The sequence below is a fragment of the Candoia aspera genome, chromosome 3 (genome assembly GCF_035149785.1).
Source record: "Candoia aspera isolate rCanAsp1 chromosome 3, rCanAsp1.hap2, whole genome shotgun sequence".
Taxonomy (NCBI): Eukaryota; Metazoa; Chordata; class Lepidosauria; order Squamata; family Boidae; genus Candoia; species Candoia aspera.
In genome coordinates this window covers 175,410,458-175,426,669 of record NC_086155.1, presented here as the reverse complement: position 1 = coordinate 175,426,669, position 16,212 = coordinate 175,410,458, and the positions used below count along the sequence as shown (strand labels likewise).

General features: G+C 41.2%; 1 protein-coding gene across 4 annotated transcripts in view; it reads right to left on the bottom strand.

The window, feature by feature from the left end:
- The window catches only part of SULF1 (sulfatase 1), a 123,171-nt gene extending 116,497 nt beyond the window's left edge, over positions 1 to 6,674 (bottom strand). For 3 of the 4 annotated variants that reach the window (XR_010067657.1, XM_063299366.1, XM_063299364.1), the window contains exon 1: positions 6,393 to 6,674. The gene's annotated coding sequence lies outside the window, so the exon portion shown is untranslated. The remainder of the gene's footprint in view (positions 1 to 6,392) is intronic. The other variant, XM_063299367.1, reaches the window with a different exon arrangement.
- Positions 6,675 to 16,212: the final 9,538 nt, after the last annotated feature.

The window sequence follows — 16,212 nt, the reverse complement described above, 5'->3', positions numbered from 1 at the left end:
TGATATGATTATTTTTTGTCCTAAGTTCTGAAACTGGAAATAATGTTCTTTTAACAATAATGAAAAAAGTTTAACTGGCACACAGACAGTCAAAACATGTTGTTCTTCTAGAAATTATAAAGATTGGCTACTTTAAAAATCATAAAACTATAACTATCTTTTTGTCAATCCATGCAATCTATTACTTGCAGACTCTCCAGAAATGTGACATTTCTCATTCTTTGGTAGTGTACTAAACTATCCAGCTGCTACAATTAAACTGTTCTAAAATTGTATATGGAAATATTATATTACAATTATGAGGTGAACTTCCAGTGATATAAATGTGTGACATGGGGTTATATTGACAAAAGCTGCAATTGGCTAGTATAACTGAGGTTTATAGGGACTGTAACCTAAAACTTCTGGAGGATATGCAGTGCCTGTCACCAGTTTAAAGCTTCATGATACATCATCTGCCTGCCTTGGCAGTGCTTCTTCTTGGACAGTTCTTAAATAGGCAACAACCTAAGGGGCAAAATGCTCTGTAGTGATTTGTTATCACTGTCAGACATCAGCACTTCAGACAGAGTGACAAAGATTAATAGAACTATGCATTTTACATATTTTCTCTAAATGCTTTCAGGACCACATGAATATTCTATTCCATATTAGGCAAGCAAAGTTTTTATAGTTTTAATGAATCAAAATAATGGGGTGCAAGTCCTGCTGAGTCCAGTTGGGATTATTTTCAAGCAAACATGCACAATGAAAAGGCAGGCAATATGCAACTCCCTGCATGTTTAACTGTGACCCTACATGGCCCAACATTATAAACCAAGCGACCATGAATAGGTAGTAAGTATGGTTTCCAGTTCTTAATTAGTAACTCTTAAACAGCTTGACAATTTTTAATGAATTTTGACCTCAGAGAAACATACTAAAGAAAAGGAAAAGGATTCTGTTTTTCCTTGCACAGAATAGGAAAGGACCATTTCAAGTCCAACCTCCTTGCTATATTCAAATATCCAAATTAAAGATCCTTGATGGTTGCCAGCATTTGCTTGACTATATCCAGTGAGTGGGAGCTCATCATCTCAACCATCTCCCTTGGTAAATGGTTGAACTGCTGATGAACTACTTTTACTGTTAGGAAGCATTTATAAAGCACAGTGATTTCTGGTTAGTAGGCAGAGTATTGTGAAGGAAGTTACTGTTGAGGCATGAAAAATTTGTGTTTTTAGCAATCAAAAATAGTTTCTTAACAAAATCAACTTATAATACTGGGTTGTGATGGCTTTGAACTGATTGTGAAATAAACAGTGAAAGTAAGTAAAGGGGAAGATGCAGGTGACTGCTTGACATCAGTAGGCTTATTAAAAATCATGCTTACCTACACTAAGGAGTAGGCCAAATATTGGATCCAAATCTCACATTCATGCTGTTTTAAGCTTAAGTGAATTTCAACTATTAAAACATATTGTTAGTGAAATGTTCTCACCCCCACTATGAAACCCTTTTCCGTAATCATCCTCAATCTAGTAACCTAGGGTGATGGGACAGTATAAATGCCTGAAAATTCTAAGTGTTGTTGTTCTAACTATGCATATGCTGGGAAAAGCTGCTCTGTAGATTAATACTGTTGTATTTCCTTCCATTGCAACAAGAGAGGTAAGCAGCATATTGTGAACAAAGGTCAGTAAATGCAGGTATTTTTACCTTCCCTGAATACCAACATCACCCTATCTTCTTAGATTCCTTTGACATGCTTGTAGCATTTTGACTAAACATCAGGGATAATGAAAATTGCTTCTGCTATAGTCAGAGAACAAACCTAGCTCTTATAGCATAGTATGCAGTAAATCCAAGGATAAATCTTGAGTATCAAGAAGTCATCCTTTTATTTTCAGAACCATGAGAAATCAGAACAAATAATCCAGTTTAAGATGGTAACAATATAACAGGATCTAGTATCACACAAGCAGACTTGCATAAGCATGATGGGTTTTTAATCTGCCTAACACTGCACATTGTCAAAATCTATTCTAAAAGGATGAAAGACCATCTGCAGACTCTGACAGTGCATGGGAGCTGAAATCAACTTGCCTAGTGTCACTAGCAAAAGTACATAACTGGACAACAACCAATACATCCCATTGCCACCCAGTAATAATATAAAAAAGCAAAGTTTTATGTGCTTAGACAGCTATTTGATTCTGACTGTGCAAGTCTCAAAACATTGATAATAAAGTCTCTAAAATCCTTTGTAAAAGACGACTTAGAACAGGATTTGAAAACGATTCAAAAACCATACTTTCCATAGTTGTCTGACTTCGTTCAAGAGCTTTGGTTTATAATACCTTCCATATTTGAAAATATTGTGCTACTGCATTTCAATGTGTTTCACAATATGTTTTCATTGATCCTTGCTCAGAGTGAAAACCATAATTTGATATAATTATTCTCCCCATATTTGCTACTATTTCAAAGGAGCCAGTAATTTCTTCTCAAGTTCTCTGGGGCAGCTCAGACACTTGGCAAGATGAGATGATGAGTCTGCATCATTGGTTTAGCACATTTTAAAAGTATGTTTTAAAAAGTACATATACTTTTATAAATTATTCAGCAAGAATTATGTGTACTAATAAAAAACTCAAAAGAATCAAGCAACGTATGATGAGCAGAGCAGGCTCACCTACCTTGACTATGAAGTGCCAAAAGGAGAAATGCTCTGCCAAGTAATAAACTAACACACAATTAAGTGAATCTACATCAAAGTACTTTCTGCCTCATACAAGTTATTGCATTCTTTGCCATTTGCCTGACATTAAGGTGGGGGTGGGGAAGAGAAATGAGCTGGGTTAAAGCAAATAATACTATCTGGTTCAATGAAATTACATTTCTGCATCTGAGCACAAGTGGGGATTGTTAGAATGTAAATTCTAGGCAAGCAATAAAAGCTTGTATTCGTTCAATTCAACTCTTCCCAAACATGTCTGTGATCACTCCATTATTCATATCCCATCATTCCTCAGTCCAAGAAATTTGTCTTCACAGCACCAGCACCAGCTATATCTATTTAGTGTTGAGGAGGAAAGAAAACCTCATAAAGTCTGGAGAACTTCTACTTCTCAGTGCTGTGCTAGATGGGCTATGATCTGACTAAGTATAAAGCTTCCTGTTAATCTAGAAAAACCAATGTGCTGCAGCTCAGTAGCTGAGTACCCACTTTGCACACAAAAGCTCAATCTTTGGCACCTCATAGGAGTAGGAAAAGATTCTCTCTAAAACATGCCAACACTGAGCCTGTGCTAGCCTCCAATATGCTATGCCTTGGTTTACTAAGTAAACCACTATTGGTTAGGTTCACACCACAGTTCATGCAACATGTTTGGCCACAAACAAACTACATTTTGTCTGAGCGGGTTATGTGAACCCAGCCAGTATAAAGCAATTTCCTATGTTCTTAATTCATCTGAAACCATTTAATGAGCTTAGCAGTGTTTTGACACTTTTCTTGTCCACATTTGGCACTTCAGCCATTCAGCATAAAAGCTTTTGACTTGTCTGGTATATTCAACTTTTCATTAAAAAAAATCATACTTCAAAACTGAGAAAGAGAAATTGAAATTGGAAGCTCTTTTTGCATACTGGCAGCTCTGCCAGCCGCAAGTGGTTCTCCCTAGCACTTGAGAATATTTTTCCTTTTTCTTCAAATAATCTAATATTGCAGCATCCTTTAAGCTCTCTGAATAGTTTTACAGCTGTTAAGTTACTAATGGGAACTTCATGTGTTTGTGCCCAGCATAAGTGCTGTCAGGAAGGAACCAAATGTCAACCAGAGGTATGCAGCAGTAGCCATAAATATTCCTTTGAACATTTACCATCTGGAACCCTAGATTACAGTTTGACAAAGAGCTGGACTAGCTTAAGGGCACTTTTTCCCTCCCGCTCTCTTAAAGAAGTCCCATCAGGTCAATAATGTGAAAACATGGTTTCTTGTTGTTGCTCAATTTCTTCTCCTGTATCTTATTAAACAGAAGTACAGGCATCCAGGTTTGCTGGAACTTGTGAAGGGTATTATAAGGTTGCAATCGCTGGCACACTCATCACCAGATAAATACCATCACATATACTGCTTAGATTTGCATACTGTGTTATGCCATGGTGGGTTCTAAGTTTGGACTTTATGCATTGTACAAACCTAGTTACCACATGCTATAAAGTGTGCGTTCTGACTTAGGTTGTGTTTGCACAATATGCTGCCCCACAGTTAACAGACCATGATTGACAAATTAACTGCAGAGACAGTGATTGATTACTAGGCACACTGATCCACAAACTAGGCAGTCACGTTTTAGCCTAGTGTGTTGTGTAAACCCAGCCAAACCCAGTTTTTTCAACAGAATGTGTTTTTAAAAGCCATGCCTTAGCACATGCTGTAAAAGGAAGACTCACCTCTGAAATAAAGGACACAAGATCAGGTTATACTTCAGTTGCCTGGAATATAGCTAGAAAGCAAGAAGCAGTTACATTGTGTCAGCACACAAATGGCAAGCTGGTAATCTCACCCTTCTTGTCCTTGCTTTAACAGTGAGGTTATCAAATTCTAAACTGTCATCAGATTTAGGCTGGTTGAGAACAATTTACTATGTTTCTGTATATTTCTCATTGGTGGCATGGAATGGTGCATTTGCACATTTGCAAGCGGTCTTCTTGTCAGCCTTAATATCTGGGAAAGTTTCCACATCTTTGAGTGGAGTGGAAAACTAAATACTTCACTTTAGTCATTTAACTCCCAGACTAATTAGCAATTCCCACATACATACTACATACATACATAGCTGAAGGGGTTATTTTAAGGGTGTTTTCATGCAGAGGCATGCACCAAAAATGAAAGCCGCCAAATATATTGGGGAGGGGATGCTGACATATCAATGTTCACTTTCGAAAAGCTTTATGGGTACTTTGAGACTTGGGATAGTCAAATGCCAGAATCACAGAACAGTCATCATACCTATCTCCCATAGTCTACTTGCTCAAATAATATTTCAGAAAGTACACTAACTTTTGCATTTCATGTACAGAGAATCCTACCTATAAAGGCAGAGAGAGGTGATGGGCTTTCTTCTGTACTCATGGGAAAAAGCAATATTTCATGTGTCATAAGAAATGCAGGAATTATTTTATTTATCAAATTTGTCAATTATATACATTCATCTTTGAAAGACTTTTTTAGAATCACCATTTAGCAACAGATTCACACCTACACTGGTGTTCACATGTCCCACATTCAGTGCCTACTGTAATTCTAACCTGCCCAATTAACAGAGCTGAGAATTCTGCTAAAGTAAGCAAGTAGCTCCCTCCACCTCTTAGATGCCATGCAATTGCAGGTTTAATGAGGCTGGCAATGCAAGATGAGGTATTAGAACACCTTGAGAGAAATCAGCCTAGGATTGCATTGTAAGGAGTCTCAATGGAATTATAGGTATCCAGGAATCCATGCCCAATTAGATTTCTGCTTCTTCTTTACCCCCACACTTAAAAAAAAACCTTTCAGATTAACACTTCACACGGCCTGCTTAGAATCTATATATACATCTAGACTTTAATGATCCGTTATGATGATGCTACTTAGTTTTCAGCCACTCTAAAACTTTCACAAACAGACCTGTGTATGAATTATATCCAACTGCTCTGCCGCAGCTGCGCCGGGAGCTTCTCCACACTGCTGGGCGGCTGCTGTCTTCTGCCTCTCCCTCCCTTTACTTGGAAAATCCACGCGGAAGCTCTGCCAAGACACCGGCACCCACCCCCCCGACTTCTTTTCTTCTTTCCCACGAGGAACACCCTCCTCCCGAAGCCGAAGAACAAACGCGCGCTGCTCTATTGGCAATTTCAACAGCCCGTTATATTATCCTTTCTCGGAAAAAGGGGTTTCCCCCGGAAAAATATATGACTGGGGATAACTTATTGCTAAAAAATACGTGCACGCAGTCGGAAGATGTCCCATAACAAGACCAGGTGGCGAAGTGAACTTTTTTCGCATCAGAAAGCTCAGAAACCGGAGATAGCAACCGGGGCGCGTGTGCACGCGGGAGACACGCGTCCTCCGCCCTCCCCCGCCCCCGCCCGCGGCGCGGGAACTTTCTTAATCAACACCTTCCGAAGCGTGACCTCGAGCCGTATCGCGGAGCGTGTTTGGTCTGCGGGGACAGGCAGGCATCTCAGGCTGCCCACTCTCCTCTGTTAGCTGTACAGCAGCGGCGCTGAGAAGGCGACCAGAGCCGCGGGGTTTGACAAGTGGACCACGCGCGCGTCCCATTCAAACCGGAGGGGGAGGGAGACACGGGGGGGGGAGGTGGGAAAAGAAAGGGGGGACTCGTTCGACGGCTTCTTCGCCCCTTTACCTGGAGAGCGCCTGCTGCTTTCGGTGGGGGGAAAAGGCGCCCTCTTCCGCGCCCGCTCTTTCCCCCCAAGCGACGGAAAACAAAAAGGCACCTTGGCTGCTTAAGTTGGGAAGAGGAGACCACACAGCTCCGGCTCGGCAGCCCTTGGCTCCCCTAATCCCCACTCGAACGCGCTGACACGCTAACCCCAACCATCTGTTGAAACACGTCCTCGACCCTCTCGGCGCGGCGCTGTGTCAAGACGCGGCTGCCCAATCGCCGGCGCTGGGTGGCTCCGAAGGCGAGGCGGGGGTGGCGAGGGAGGGCGCGAGGGAAACAAAAACGGGCTGGCGATCGGACCGCGCGCTCAGCCAAGTAACCTGAGAGTTGCCGAAAGAAAAGGCGGCTGTTAAAAAGAAAGTGGGCGGGTTAGCAGGGAAGGTAGAAGGGAGGGGAGCCCGCTGCTGGGGCGGTCGGGGGCCGGTCGGCGGTGACGTGGTTGCGTCTCCCCAGTTCTTGCATTCCCCAAGGACCTGCCGTGCGCGTTGCACGAGGGAAAGAGAGCGCGAAATCCTCAGGGACCGTGGGGATGTGCGGAAAAGCCTATTGAGAATGCGGCGGCGGCGGGGGGAGGGGTCAGAGAAAAACGTCCCTCCGTGGAAGGAAGTGAAGATCAGGCGGAGAAGCTGAGCGAACACTATCCTGAAGCTCTTTTGCGCTAATCTCTGGGGTATTAGCATTGTAAAATCCCCCGGCCGCCTTCTCTGCATGATCACGGGCGATGCGTCCTGCTGTTCCGGGCGAAAGTGGGGAGAATCTAGTCGGCTCCCCGCCCCGTATGCAGGTGTAAATTCAACGCAAGGCGTTTCCAACGTCCATCGACCAGGACCGATTACTCCTGTTGCATTCCTCTTTCGTAGGATAAGCGTTCCTGAACTCAACAGGGCTCGTTTGTGAGATCAGTTTACAGCATGGCTCTGTGCATCCATTGTACCAACAAGGGGCTTTATCTGAACGGTCAGCCAGTCGAAACACTGGTACTTACTTAGAATTAAGCAAACCACCTGAGCCAGCTTGCTCTAGTGCAGTGTTTCTCAACCTTGGCAACTTTAAGATGTGTGGACTTAGACTCCCAGAATTCCCCAGCCAGCCATCTAGTCCAGTGGTTAAGGCACTGGACTAGAAATGGGGAAAAACTGTGTCCTGTGCCCCTTGGGAAGAAAGGCTACCTGGGTGACTGGGCTCATCTCTCTCCCTCTCAGTCCTAGGGGAAAGGCAGTGGCAAAACACTTTTCAAAATGTTACCAAGAAAACTGCAGGGACTTGTCCATGTAGTTGTAAAAAGTCAAGACTTACTTGAAAGCACAGAAATAAAATAACATTCCAGGAAATTTACTGTTGCATACTCATCTGTTGGACTGCAGCCCATATTATTTATTTGTAAAGCAGATCTAATCTTCACAATAAAGACTTAGAAATTGTACATTCTAAAATCAATAGGATCCTTTTGACGTGCCCTCAAATACAGTAGCCCTGTGTGGAAAAAATTGTTTTTTAAAAGGCTGTGGGTTTTTCTTTTAAATGCATTCTAAAGTGTCTAACTTAACACTTGGGTCAAATCTGCATTTCACATGACGGTAACTTGAATTTCTTTGAACTGGGGAATTCTAAAAAGAGAACTGTCATTAAAAATGCAAATCTAGACTTGTAAATGTTATCCATTTTAAGTGCTTTGTGCACATTTTTTTAATGTAGAGAAACTGATTTGGTTTGCTTGATTTGTAAAATCAATGTGTGTCAATGGAAAGTATTTTAGACTCACCAATGCTATTTCACAAAACACTGACAAAGGTTTTTGTGCCAGATTAGTAAATGACATGTAAATGGAGAAAATGAATAGTTCCTGATTTCATTTGCTTTTATTTCTTCCCAGAAGTGATTGTGTGACCTCCGTTTTAGTCTGTTAAACAGCAGTGCTTTCACAGATCCTGTGTAGACTAAAATACAATCCCTAATTTTCTAAACTCAAATAAACAAGGAACTGGACAATATTTTCAAGAAAGGTAAGTGGCAAGGTCATGATGAAACTATTTTTGGGTAGTGTTTTTATTTATTTATTTATTTATTTAATATCCTGCCTTTATTATTATTTATTTAATAAATAACTCAAGGCGGCGAACATACCTAATACTCCCTCCTCCTCCTATTTTCCCCACAACAGCGACCCTGTGAGGTGAGTTGGGCTGAGAGAGAGTGACTGGCCCAAGGTCACCCAGCCAGCTTTCATGCCTAAGGCAGGACTGGAACTCTCAGTCTCCTGATTTTATGACACAAGCTTTCTTTTATTTCTTTTCTTACTAGAATGTGGTCTGGAAAGACTCTGGGTAACCTTGTCAATTTGGAAAAAATCTTGAGGCACTTTTAAAACTAGTTTGTTTTATATTTGCTTGAATATTCTAGCTTGTTTTATATTTACATGCTCTTGAATACCAAATGTAAGAACCTGTGAAAATACAGATTTCAGTTGCACCTCTATCCTGTCAGTAGCACTACATCCAAAGTGTATACTACTCAAGGAATATCTAAAATACTACAAATACTGCGAACAGCTATTAAAAGCTAGGCGTGAATTAAAGCTGCAGAGATGGAATGAATTTTAAAAAAGCTTTTATTTGCATACTGAAATAATTAAGATACTACTGTTAAATTGTCTCTGAATTAGTTGGGTATAAATTGTGAAAAAGCTGTAAGTTATTCTCTCTGTGCTAGAGACAGAATGGAGCTTGCTGTCAATATGTCAGCAATATATGTCAATATATGACTAGAATTTTGCCAAGACAACTCAATGTCCATAACAAACACCCTCTTCCAGCAACCTAAGAGACGGCTTTGTACATGGACTTCCCCAGATGGACAACACCGAAATCAGATTGACTACATCCTTTGCAGCCAAAGGTGGCGGACATGTATACAGTCGGTAAAAACAAGACCTGGAGCTGACTGTAGTTCCAATCACGAACTTCTGTTCAGGAGGCAGCAACAAAATACATCCCAAAGAAAGAGAAAACCAAGAAGGTAAAATGGCTGTCTGCTGAGACACTAGAAGTAGCCCAAGAAAGAAGGAAAGCAAAAGGCAACAGTGATAGGGGGAGATATGCCCAATTAAATGCAAAATTCCAGAGGTTAGCCAGAAGAGATAAGGGATTATTTTTAAACAAGCAATGAGTGGAAGTGGAAGTGGAAGTGGAAGTGGAAGAAGAAAATAGAATAGGAAGGACAAGAGACCTCTTCCAGAAAATTAGAAACATTGGAGGTAAATTCCAGGCCAAAATGGGTATGATCAAAAACAAAGATGGCAAGGACCTAACAGAAGAAGAAGAGATCAAGAAAAGGTGGCAAGAATATACAGAAGACCTGTATAGGAAGGATAACAATATTGGGGATAGCTTTGATGGTGTGGTCAGTGAGCTAGAGCCAGACATCCTGAAGAGTGAGGTTGAGTGACCTTAAGAAGCATTGCTAATAACAAGGCAGCAGGAGATGACCGCATCCCAGCTGAACTGTTCAAAATCTTGCGAGATGATGCTGTCAAGGTAATGCATGCTATATGCCAGCAAATTTGGAAAACACAAGAATGGCCATCAGACTGGAAAAAATCAACTAGGGAGAGTGGAGGGCAAAAGGAAGAGGGGCCGACCAAGGGCAAGGTGGATGGATGATATTCTAGAGGTGACAGACTCGTCCCTGGGGGAGCTGGGGGTGTTGACAACCAACAGGAAGCTCTGGCGTGGGCTGGTCCATGAAGTCACGAAGAGTCGGAAGCGACTAAATGAATAAACAACAACAACAAGGGGATATGGGCCTTTCACTTTGCTGACTTGGTTCTCACACATTTTGAAGATGCCAGATTGGAACAGACTGGAGTTTACTCCATATTATTATATTATATTATGCCATATTTGAGGGATCCAAATTAACTGCCCCTGGGTCAAAATCTCATGCTACTTCAAAAGATCTTTTAAGCAGATTGTGATGTCAGAGCAAGTTTACGTATATACATTCTGCACTTGAAGTCTATTGCATCTATTGAGTGGGATGAGTAAAGAATCCACCCAACACACATGCAAAAAGCAGTATATTCTTTAAAAGGTCATAGCATTCCACACAAGCAAACTGTGTCAGGGGCATCATACATTTGCATAATATCTCCTAACTCCATTTTTTCTTCTCTTTTAGAGATTTGGAGAGAGATTGTAATAACTGCTTTACTCAAACTACCTACCATACATGGTGAAAGGAAAATAAAATCCTGGCTAGGTCAGAATGACCTTATTCAGATCAGATTTAAAACAAAAGAAATAACACATTCAACAATAAGTCAGGGTAACACTAAAGTGCAAGCTCCATTGTTGGTAAATTCATTATTGTATACTACCTTTTTCTAATGTTTTTGCCACAGTTAACATGTACTTTTAACTTGTCAGACCATTTAATTATATGATTTAGGCTTCCAATACTACTATTTATACTGTATTGCCAAATGCTTCTCTTTTCGCAAGAGAGAAATATAAGCAAACTTGGGAAACGCCCACATTTTGCAAAAATGTAATTAAATTCACTTGGGTGAGAAACTGGGATGGGGAATCAGTGTTGTCACACAGTGGCAGAGCATCTACTCTGCATGCAAATATTTATACTAGGTTCATTTTCTAGTATTATTTAATAATTTATTGTTGCTGCAATCACAGAAACTCTCAGCAGTTGACAACATCCATCAATACAAACTATACAAACTTTTGTACAATAAAACCAAATAATATAAGAAATCTAACATACACAGTAACAGATAATGTAACCTATAATGTTAGCCCATGTGTCAAAGGCTTCCCCCGAAAAGCTCAATTTTTAATAGCTATGGAAACCCAACACTGTAGGGATAGTTCAAATTCCCAGGAGAGGTTATTTCAAAGTGAAAGATCCTCCCTCCCTCACTTTATGGATTGGGTGGGTTAAAACCAGTTGGAGGTAGTAGTCTTGCAGATACAATGCCAAGGCTTTCGTGGTCAAAAACAACACTTTAAATTGCACCCAGAAGCAAATACTGTAGGGAACGAATGCAGGGCTTGGTGCATGGATGTGTGCCAGCCAGCAGCCAGCTGTCAAATATTGGACCAAATGAAGCTTCTGGATGGTCTTCAAAGGCAGCCTCATGTAAAACACATTTCAGTAGTCCACTTAGGTGGGGATGAGGGTGTAAGTTATGATTGCAAGATTCTCATGATCCAGGTAGGGCTGCAACTGGTGCACCAGCTGGGCAAAGGCTGTCTATCCCACAGTAGTCATGATTCTAGAACCATTCCCAAGTTGCAGAGGCTGTGCCACCCAATCAAAAATCAAGACCTGGGTGGTCAAAGAACCCAGGGAACCAACAGCATCTCACTATTGCTGGGTTCAACTTCTGCCTGTTTAATCTCATTCAAAGCCTCACAGGCTCTGCGCTTTGGTCAAGATATTCACTGTATCTCCAGAAAGAACTGGACAAAAATCTGGCCTGACTCTTGGACAAAGCAGTAAATCGGGATCTACTAGGCTCCATGTGTCAAGGGTCTAAAGGCTGATCCCTCATGCCTCAAATTTAAATAGATAAAATAGATAAATTTTGGTTAAAAAAAAAAGCTTTAAAATAGCCACCACTTTAAAATAGCCATCACTTTAAAATAGTCACCACTGACGCTGGGATTTTAAAATAATGTTTCATTGCTGGGGAGGAATATCATAAATCTTCAGATATTCCTTTTATCTCTTGGACAGCAATTAAAATTTAATTTCTCTTTCATTTGTTTCACATATAGTGTTTCATGCTTTAAACACTATTTTCCCTGTACTGAAGGGTATTTGGAAAATTGATATGGGGTTGATTTTGAGCAAACACATCAGAAGCTGCATGTCTGCATGGGGGGAAGGTCACTTATGTTTAGCTGTGGCCAAACTCACCTCTGGCACACATCTCCTGATTTAAAAAGAAATGAAAAACACCAGGTTGCTAGTTATGCCATATAACTGGGATGATATGAAAGGTGAAAGGTCCCCTGTACAAGCACCGAGTCATGTCTGACCCTTTGGGGGATGCTGCTTTTGCGACGTTTTCTTGGCAGACTATATATTGGGATAGAAGAGGGAAAATAACTGGTTGTCAAATGGTGTGGCTGGAATTCTACATAGTAGTGCTCTATATGGCAACATTTTCACCCAGCTTGTACTTGTTAGCTCTAATATAATGGTAACTGACAAGAGTTTGTAAGTAGTGTCTTAAGTGCTTCTCATCCTGAGCTAGAACAATCCCTTATTTTCTGCCGTTACTTGAACCTTTTCATTAATTAAGTCTTATAAACCTAAGCTCATTTACCTGGAGCACTGAACTCTGAATAGACATGAATAAAATTGGCCTGCGTAGACTTGGATTTTTTGCATAATTACCCTGAAATAGGTTTTGCTAGGTTCAGTCCTGATTACCCCTTATCACTATGCATATAGGATTAGAAGCTACAAAGTCCCGCAACCCTCAAAAAACTTATGTTCAGCATAATCTAATAATCTTATTATCCATTTGAGTCTGAAGAACCAGAATGACATTAGATTTGTTACGTTATGCAGACAGGCAAGCTTTGCATCCTCAGAGTACCATTTTAATATCATGACAGCAAGCTTTCAACTGCAAAAACGTTTTTTTAATCTGTTCAATCGTGTACAGTTCTCAGAGACTGCCTGGACAAGTCTTCCAGGCAGTTTTCTTGACGAGATTTTTCAGAAGTGGTTTGCCATTGCCTCCTTCCTAGGGCTGAATGAGAGTGATTAATACTAAAAAGATACAGTATGCGAAGGCCTAGCTCTCCAGGAAAGGCTCTAATGCTGGGAAAGGTGAAAGAAAAGAGAAGATGACCAGCAGCAAGGTGAATGGACTCAGTTACAGTGGCAATGAGGTCAACGTTGGAAGACCTGAAAGACCAGGTTAGGGATGGATTGTCATGGACAAAATCGGTCTGTGTGGTTGCTAAGAGTTAATACTGACTTGATAGCATGTAAACAATACTAAATACTAAACAGATACATTTCACCAACACAGCTGTTTTCATTATCTCACTAGATTCTCTCTTATTCATAAACAAATTTAGTGACACATAGGTATTGAAGATTACATTGTTGAACAGAGTCCCAGAATTAAAGCAAATATGAACCTCAGGAGTCAAAATAAAGTGAATTCAGTCTTAATGTATCACTATTTAGTAAAGGTAAAGGTTTCCCTTGACATTAAGTCCAGTCGTGTCCGACTCTAGGGGGCAGTGCTCATCTCCGTTTCAAGCCGAAGAGCCGGCGTTTGTCCGTAGACACTTCCGTGGTCATGTGGCCGGCATGACTAAACGGAATGCCGTTACCTGCCCACCGAAGCGGTACCTATTAATCTACTCACATTTGCATGTTTTCGAACTGCTAGGTTGGCAGGAGCTGGGACTAGCAACGGGAACTCACCCCGTCACGCGGATTTGAACCGATCAGCAAGCTCAGCAGCTCAGCGGTTTAACCCGCAGCGCCACCGCGTCCCCTTATCACTATTTATTACTATTTACTCCTACATATAACTCAGTGAGCAGGTAAAAAGGGAATGGCAATGACTTACATTATTCTTACATTTTTATTGCTCTTATTCACAAGGTACTTCCTCCCTTCCTCCACTTTTAGTTGCTTTAGTCTTCTGCCTTTATTAGAGATAACTGCTTGTAGTAGTTCAGTGCCCAGGACAAGATTTTAAGCAGCTTTCCTCATGTGATACTTTCCCAGTGTGTTGCAATGCATCTCCCAGAATTCCTGTTGACCATGCTGATTTAGAATGCTGGGAGTTATGTTCTCCACTTGTCTAGAGGGTGACCAATTAGGAGAAGCTCATCCAAAAGCAAATGCCAAAGTGGCCTTGCCCAAAACTAAGCAAGTGCATGTAATATGGAGACCATTTGGGGATTTTTTAGCTCCTTGAAGCTAAAATGCAACAAACAAATGTGCCAATGCTATTCAAATCAACAAGACTGTTTCTCCTGAGATAAATAAAAGACTGTCTCTTAAGATAACAGTTGTTGTTTATTCGTTTAGTCGCTTCCGACTCTTCGTGACTTCATGGACCAGCCCACCCCAGAGCTTCCTGTCGGTCATAACCCCCAGCTACCCCAGGGACGAATCCATCACCTCTAGAATATCATCCATCCACCTTGCCCTTGGTCGGCCCCTCTTCCTTTTGCCCTCCACTCTCCCTAGTATCAGCATCTTCTCCAGGGTGTCCTGTCTTCTCATTATGTGGCCAAAGTATTTCAGTTTTGCCTTTAATACCATTCCCTCAAGTGAGCAGTCTGGCTTTATTTCCTGGAGGATGGACTGGTTTGATCTTCTTGCAGTCCAAGGCACTCTCAGAATTTTCCTCCAACACCACAGTTCAAAAGCATCGATCTTCCTTCTCTCAGCCTTCCTTATGGTCCAGCTCTCGCAGCCATATGTTACTACAGGGAACACCATTGCTTTAACTATGCAGACCTTTGTTGTCAGTGTGATGTCTCTGCTCTTAACTATTTTATCGAGATTTGTCATTGCTCTTCTCCCAAGGATTAAGCATCTTCTGATTTCCTGACTGCAGTCAGCATCTGCAGTAATCTTCACACCTAGAAATACAAAGTCTTTCACTGTTTCTACATTTTCTCCCTCTATTTGCCAGTTACCAATCAAGCTGGTTGCCATAATCTTGGTTTTTTTGAGGTTTAGCTGCAAGCCAGCTTTTGCACTTTCTTCTTTCACCGTCATCATAAGGCTCCTCAGTACCTCTTCGCTTTCAGCCATCGAAGTGGTATCATCTGCATATCTGAGATTGTTAATGTTTCTTCCAGAGATTTTAACTCCAGCCTTGGATTCCTCAAGCCAAGCATGTTGCATGATGTGTTCTGTGTACAAGTTGAATAGGTAGGGTGAGAGTATACAGCCCTGCCGTACTCCTTTCCCAATCTTAAACCAGTCCATTGTTTTGTGGTCTGTTCTTACTGTTGCTACTTGGTAGTTATACAGATTCCTCAGGAGGCAGACAAGATGACTTGGTATCCCCATACCACTAAGAACTTGCCACAGTTTGTTATGGTCCACACAGTCAAAGGCTTTAGAATAGTCAATAAAACAGAAATAGATGTTTTTCTGAAACTCCCTGGCTTTTCCATTATCCAGCGGATATTGGCAATTTGGTCCCTAGTTCCTCTGTCTTTTCTAAACCCAGCTTGTACATCTGGCAATTCTCGCTCCATGAATTGCTGAAGTCTACCTTGCAGGATCTTGAGCATTACCTTACTGGCATGTGAGATGAGTGCCACTGTTCAATAGTTTGAACATTTTTTAGTGTTTCCCTTTTTTGGTATGGGGATATAAATTGATCTTTTCCAGTTGGCCATTCTTGTGTTTTCCAAATTTGCTGGCATATAACATGCATTACCTTGACAGCATCATCTTGCAAGATTTTGAACAGTTCAGCTGGGATGCTGTCGTCTCCTGCTGCCTTGTTCTTAGCAATGCTTCTTAAGGCCCACTCAACCTCACTCTTCAGGATGTCTGGCTCTAGCTCACTGACCACACCATCAAAGCTATCCCCGATATTGTTATCCTTCCTATACAGGTCTTCTGTATATTCTTGCCACCTTTTCGTGATCTCTTCTTCTTCTGTTAGGTCTTTGCCATCTTTGTTTTTGATCATACCCATTTTGGCCTGGAATTTACCTCCGATGTTTCTAATTTTCTGGAAGAGGTCTCTTGTCCTTCCTAT